Source organism: Notolabrus celidotus, chromosome 13 (genome assembly GCF_009762535.1).
Source record: "Notolabrus celidotus isolate fNotCel1 chromosome 13, fNotCel1.pri, whole genome shotgun sequence".
Lineage (NCBI taxonomy): Eukaryota > Metazoa > Chordata > Actinopteri > Labriformes > Labridae > Notolabrus > Notolabrus celidotus.
In genome coordinates, this window is record NC_048284.1 from 9671981 (window position 1) to 9679595 (window position 7615).

The following is a 7615-nucleotide window of genomic DNA, read 5'->3' on the forward strand; positions in this document are numbered from 1 at the left end:
CTTTTCTAATCCGCATTCTCTGTTTAATTTCCACTGCTTCATTTTAACTTGGTGTTGCTCTGCTTGTTGTTTTTATTGTATTTATTGTGTTATTGTATTTATTGTGTTTTAATCTCTCTGTAAAGTAGCCTTGAGTGTTGAGAGAGGTGCTTTTAAATACAAATGTATTATTATTAACACTTCTTCACCATATCTGCTTCTGTCACAAGATACATCACCCATTCACACTCAAGGGAATGGTGATTTTTATGCCCCGTCGTATATACATACAGTGGCTGCAATGATTATAGAAGAGAGTGGTGCACACCATAAAATAGAATAATAGAATGAATGAGGGGAGCTTGATTTAACTTCATGATAGCTGCATTCATGTCCAGTTCTTATCACTCTTAGCCACTCAGGTTTCTCTGAGCCTCTCCCTGTGGTAAACATTACTCAGCTACGTTAGCATCCAGGGGTCATTCTGATGTTGTAGCCTGAGCTGTACAGCCAAAGTGCCTTTGCATGTAAAACCTTCAATTCACCTGTGACCAGCCTTATGCTGCAACTTGATGGGTTGAAAAGGTGGGATAGAAGGGCAAAGGGATGATCATTTAATAACAAATGAAAGCAGCTGAAGTAAGCAAGCCAAATATTAGGATTAAAAACTCTAATAAAGTAGCTGAGGACAAAACATGTAAGTTAGGCCTATATGAACATGTGTGATATACATGTGAGAGTGTTGTTTCATTTGTTATAGAGTAATAAATCAAAGTTCACGTTTGAAGAGGGACATTTTGTAATGAAAAAGGACACAAAATGTGCTGAATTTTGAGAAAGTAGCAGATTGAGGTTTGTTTATCTCGTCTCTTCCTCCTGAATTTATAACACAGGCAATAAAGTCAGAAAGTCTCACATGGCTGAACACCGGCGCTCTCTGCCGCTGTGTGTGGACTGATGATACTGCTCCATAAATGCCTCGTACTCATTTTTTTAAATCATATGTCGAAAGACTAATGTGGTTCCACACTCCCTGCTGAAAATCTGGTTCAAGCCCTGTACCTTATCTCCTGCAAGGCTTACATCCACTTTATGTACAACACGCGCTGTAATCCAAATGAAAGAGCATGTGGGGGCTACCTACATTATACAAATTCAACTGTTCTGTAAAAGCAGAGAAACAAATGATGTCTAGCTGACTAATGCAGAATGACATTCAGTTTTAGAATCCAATTAACTTTCACTTATTTAATGGAAAAGCCTTTTCACAAAAGAAATCCAGGATTAAATTGTCTAGTTGTGGTTATTACTGAGCCCCAGAAGTCCAGAAAAAGTAACATCATTTACATTGTGTGCACAAGATACTATCTTGTGCACACAATGTAATTATCATTAATCAAATAATTAAAGGGTTCATTTCGGTTAAGACAAGATCAGTTGCGATTCTGTGTCTGGCGGGACAGTAAGACTCTGCAAGTTACAGACTTCAGGGGGGCTGATTATTTCTAATAATACCTCCTAATTTAAATAAATAACAAGATCCAACACTGTTTACGTTAAGTTACATAAGTACACAGAGAGAGAGAGAAGATAAAACATAACTGGCCGCATATCAATAAATATAAATATAGTTATTTGGTTTGCAGAAGATACAAATTTTCACAGTTAGGAGCTTACAGGGCTCCAACGGTCTTTACTGGGGACTGTAACTTTCTGTAATTTTTTTTTTTTCACACTTCATTTTGGATGTGGTTATAAGTTTGAGTCGAGTTTTAAAGCTAGTTCTTATCTTTAAGCTACATTGAGCTAAGGATTGCTCGCTGTAGCTTCATGTATCCACTTATTAATCACTCAGTACAAATGCATGTAAAATTTCGAGGATGTTTTTTTGTCTTTTACAAGTTGACACAGCACATCAGGTACACATAACATTAGTTAAATATCAAACATTCTCAATTTAAGATGACCAGTACAATAATTTTCTGAATTGATTTTCTCCTTTTTGTTTCAGCTTTGATTTTGTCCAGCTATTTTGTCTCCACCTGCTTAATGCCATGCTTTTCATTTTGGCCCTTGTATTCTATCACATATACTCAGGGATCAACCTTTTCTTGATCACTCAGTAAATTCCATCTTCTAACAAAGGTCATGGTCTGCATTAAGGTCTGGAAGATCCACTGAATGGACTTTGAGGTGGAGGTTTATATCATGTCTCATCGGAAATGCACTTGATGCTCTGAAAGCTCTCACAGTGAACACTCCGACCTCAAATGACCCGTAATAAAATATATTGTTTTTTATTTTTAGAGTTGAATATATAGATCTTAACTGTTGTTGTTCTTAATGCTGATCAGTTTTTGTATTCTTAATGTGGGTTTCACGTTCCCTCTCTTGTATTTGTTTGTTTCTTATATGAGGCAGTCCTAACATCCCATAAATAAGAGGGCATTAAGTACGGATGTTAATGTTTAATGATTAGTACATAGCCTCTTTGCTGTTTGCAGATATCTTCTACTCCTGGATTCATCGAACCGTCATCCTCAAAGTGCACTGAAGCAGTTTGTATTTCAGCTTTACACAGTTCAAATGAGGAGACCACCTACAATCCTCCTGGAACAAAGGAGCCGGTCTCATCCAGGTGAGGGGAGCAGTAGACTTCTTACTTTTATTCTTCGGAGACTTTAACAAACAAAGTGAGACTGAGCGTCTGAGATAGAGGTTGAGTCAGACTGTGGCAGTGAGCAGATATGAGCAGGGCAGCTGGTGAGGACGCCCCCTGAACGCTTTGTGTCTGGAGGTGCTCCGGGTAAGACTGACTGAAATAAGACCTCTGGGCCGACCTAGGACACACTGAAGGCCTATGTGTCCCATCTGGACTGGGACTGCCTGAGGCTCTGGCTCATTAAATCCTCCTCCTCACAACAAAAGCTGCATGTGGATCAGAATTTTTAGAAAGTATGACGTTAAAGTGAAGACAGAAAGAGGACAAAATCAATTTGTTACCACGGAGAAACAAATTTAATACAAAAAAACAGTCTGTGTTATCTCAAAACGGGAGATATCTGAGGAGCTTTGTTTTGGTGCAAAAGAATGAAATGCATGAAATCTAAATCTAATGGAAACTGATAACTTTCACAGTTTCACTCGGTGTAATCTGAGGTGAGCAATTGCAGGGGATGATAAATTACCTCTGGAATACATTTTGGGGTTATGACAAAATATTAATGTAACACGGCACAACACAAAAAGCTGTCTGAGTCAGATAATGGTTCTTTCTGTGATAGAAGAGTAAAGTTAGTAGCCACCTGAACAAAACAGCAATCATAAAATAATTGAATCTTATTAAAAGGTACATTCAGCTTAAAAATGTACAAAAACACCACAAAAGGGCAAACAAAAACTACAAGTGTCTGGATGAAACAGGGTGCTTATGGTTCCAATGTCTTTCACCTCACTGCTTTCCAAGTAGGACTCCTTAGCATCTCCTTAATCTTAGGATTGAAAATACTTTCATTTCATTTTTGTTATAGTTTTGCAATCCAAGTTGAGATCCCAAAGTTACCAAAGGCAGCATAACCGTGAACTGTGTGTTAATACAGAATGAAAAAAGACCACTGAGTATCAATCTTATGACTTTTATGCTGGTTTCTACCTCCTTTAGGACCGTAGCGCCACAAACCAGCTCCAGTTAGATAAAAATTGCCCATCTCTCTTTAAAGCTCCAGTGAGGAATTTCTAGCCAGTAATGCATCAGACTGAAATCATCAGTAATGCCTCTATACAAGCTACAAAAGCAAACTGGACCATCAGCTGCATGATTAATGATTTCGGTATGGTCATTTTTAATGCAGGACACGACTGCGAGGGGGTAGATGTCCCACCAGACATTTAGGAGAGGTCAGCTAGACAAGATTTATACACATATAAGTATAAAAGGCCAGTCCGGGCTTCTTTGCTTTACTGTTACTACAGCCCTCAGCACACTAGATAGGAGGTGTGTTGTTTATAGTTGTCCGGTCCCACGAATACTTTGTGATACCCAAAAGTAGATTTTGATTAGATGGACTTGGAATGAATCCAAGCCTCAGAAGTAAGGTAAGGTCAGCTTTTATAATAGTCCTATGAAAAAGAGTGGAAGATCATTTTGATACTTACCTCTAAAGCCCCATAAGTGATACCTTGAGACAGCTCAATGTTAGGTAAGGAGTGGTTCGGTCCACACTTCTGCCAAAAAAAACCCACATTCGTTTTTTTTCTTTATGCATGGTTTAAAGAAAGGCTGGGTTCAGTAAAAAAAGTAAAAAAGTAAAGCCACTTAAAACTTTGCATTAATTAGGATTAAGGAATATTTGAATCAATCTCTCTTTATAAGATGTTTCTAGCACCATCAATTAAATATCAAAACACAGAAATGACCTTTATCTGAGAGTTTGGTTGTTTTAAACTTTTAATGATCAACACAGGACTTAATATTTCATTTGTTAGTGATTCCTTTTATCTAAACTCATCGAGAGTGCTGAATGGAAAAGCAACCATAGCATTAAACTATAGCCAGACGGCTAAAGCAACTAGTATAGCCTAGCATCGTGAAGCTCAAGTGTCTGAGAAAGTGTCTAATTCTCAAACAAAAACAGATAAAAAACAAACTTTACACAGAGGAAGGATCACAACCAAAACAAAAAGCTCACCTTTAGTGTAGGTTGTAACGTCACACTGATGCTTCTGTAATTCCTGTCACTACCGGATGGGGGCAACCGAAGTTTGACGCTGCAGGTCTAAGAGGAAATAAAAGCGGAAAGTTGTTAGTCTTGAGAAGGCTGAAGAGGTAAACTATAGACTCTATGAAATATGGATGCAGTCTCAGTGGCCTCTGCAGTCCAAAGATTATGGCTTCAATGCTGACTCATCCTAAATGAGAGGAGAAGCTTGGGCAGATACAACGTACCAGTAACTATGAGCTAATGTAAGACTCAGTCATATGTTAATTATTATCAAATCATCAATTAATGAAGAGAATATTTGATTAACAGTCTGAGTAATACATTACTTATTATTAATACATTTATTAATTCACTATTAATATCTAGTTTTTAATTAATACTGTTCATTCAGATGTTAATTACCTCAATGGGTCAATTCTTCAGTGTTCTCCATCATGTTATAATGATAATGCCCCGCAAAGTCACACCATGTTTATATCTTTGTTAATCATCAGTTAATTATTAGTTAGGACAGACACTGATTATGAGTTCACTGGAAGACCACAGCCTGCAGTCACAAAGTAAATACTGTCGGCATTTCATAATGACATCAGTTTGATAACTATTATTAGTTTGAAAAAGCTGTTCGTTTAAATGTTTTATTCACCAGTATTCAAGCACATGCTCTCATTGAAGGGAAAAATAACAGAGATTAAACCTTGGCTCTGGGTTGAAACTATAGAGCAGTGAAACAGAAATACACAACAAATTCAATTTAAATGTATATATTTTCTTTCAAACTTGAAGTTTGGACAAAATATGTGAACAGTTCTTCAGGGTGTTTGTTGTCTCCCAAATAAAGATGCTTTGGAAGGAAAATACATAAAGAAAACACAATCTGTCACACTATCAATATTAATAAGACATATTTAATCAATTAAACGATCACTTTACAATTAGGTACATTGCTCAAACAATTACAAAAACAGCAAGCATAACTTCTGCATCCATAAACATAACACTAAGTTCATTAGCTTGATGGACACTCGAGGTACTGCAATTTTTTGCCTTCCAACGCTGGTTTCACTGCCGCTGCTACAAACTTAACTAAATCAATCAATCAATCAATCAATCAATCAATCAATCAATCAATCAATCAATCAATCAATCAATCAATCAATCAATCAGTCAATCAACCAATCAATCAGTCAATCAACCAATCAATCAATCAATCAATCAATCAATTAATCAATCATTCAGTCAATCTTTATTCATATCACACCAAATCACAACAAATGTTATCCCAAGATGCTTTAAAAACACAACAGCAGGTCTAGACCATACTCTATGTCATATTATTAACAAAGACCCAACATCAAGGCAGGATAAGATCCAGTCCCCTCTTATAGACAGGACTCAGTCTAAACTCTTAATTCTCCATGAGCAGAGCACTTTGCAGCATTTAGCAAGCATCAGCGGCAAGGACAAACTTCCTTTAACAGGCAGAAACCTCGAGCAGAACCAGACTCATGTTAGACAGCCATCTGCCTCGACTGTGTAGGGCTTGAGAAAAGAGCGATGATGATAGTGGTGAGATGGATAAAAGTAGCTGTAGCAGCTCATCAACAGGAAAAGAGCAGGAGTTAATCATTATCAAGGGAGAATGCACTTATTTTTTTCACATAAAGAAGAACATTGCACATAGTGAGATAAAGGAAAATTACAATGAGCAAAATGTAAAATCATATCACAAGAATCCTCTGAAGGATTCAGAGGAAGACTCAAGATGGACAAGACGTGAATAATTCATTATCAGATTGATTTTTTTTAAAAATTCTCCACAGGTTCAGACCCTTATACATTCGAAATTTACTCCAGATCATAAATATAAAAATATTCTTTATGTTTTTTAAACTGAAAATATATTTCAAAAAATAGTTTTGATGAGCATCTATATGTTAAAGCATCCAAACCAAGGCGTACACTCTGACCTACTGTATGTACCTGTCTGCCCATCTGTGAAGCGCAGACATCCCTCCACTGAACTGGCACGACTGCCTCGGATGAACCGTTGGCATGACAACTAGGGAGGATTGAAATGACTAGTCACATGACACGGCCAAGGTTGAGCACAGACAAAGCAAGAGAACATGATCTTTTTTTTTCCACAGGGGAAAGACTTCACAACAGCCGGCACAAGGCAAAAAGAGAAAGAGAAATAAAAGCGGGGACCAATAACAAGATGTTCTGTGCCAATTACGGCAGGGACATCCAGGAGGTGTGAGGATGCCTCTTCTGCAGCCTGAAGTGGGTGTTTATTCCAGCCCAGCACACCCTGATCCCACAAGTGTTACTGATCCAAACACAAATGGTGTGTTACAGCTCCTCTAGGAAGAGTTCAGAGACAAAGAACGGCAGAAAAAACGAGTAAAAAACGTAAACAGCTATGTAAACTGAGGCTAAGCCTGGAAGTCATGGCAACCGAGTCTCTCTGAATAAGATGATGGGGTTCTGTATCATGTGGCTGAGAAGCAGTACATTGGGAAGGCATGGTCATGTAGAGCTGGACCCAGCTGGAGTGTGAGCACTGTAGGGTCTGGAGTCATTGAGAGATACATGATAATGCCCCCTGTAGGGAAATGTCTTCTGGAGTCCATGATGCACAGACATGGACGATGAAACACAAATAAATACAGGGTGATAAAAGAAACAGTGATAGAAACTGAGGGAAATACACACTTTGTAATAATTGTGAAGAACCATGGACTGTATATAAAGATGAACAGTCTCTTCTGCTGTACAAAAGTGAAACCAAAATGCCTCACCTGATGAGTGGTGACATAGTTCGCTGGTGACATTGGAGTCAGAGTCTGCTCAGTAGGGATCAGCAGGTGGAGCCATGCTATTGATGTTCCACCTCCTACACTCACCAAAAC

General features: G+C 38.0%; 1 long non-coding RNA gene across 1 annotated transcript; it reads right to left on the reverse strand.

The window, feature by feature from the left end:
• Nucleotides 1-2487: 2487 nt before the first annotated feature.
• Nucleotides 2488-6817, reverse strand: LOC117824479. Its single transcript, XR_004633598.1, has 4 exons — nucleotides 6684-6817; nucleotides 4668-4754; nucleotides 4135-4203; nucleotides 2488-2907 (listed from the first exon to the last, which is right to left on the reverse strand). It is a non-coding gene; the product is annotated as an uncharacterized LOC117824479 (long non-coding RNA).
• Nucleotides 6818-7615: the final 798 nt, after the last annotated feature.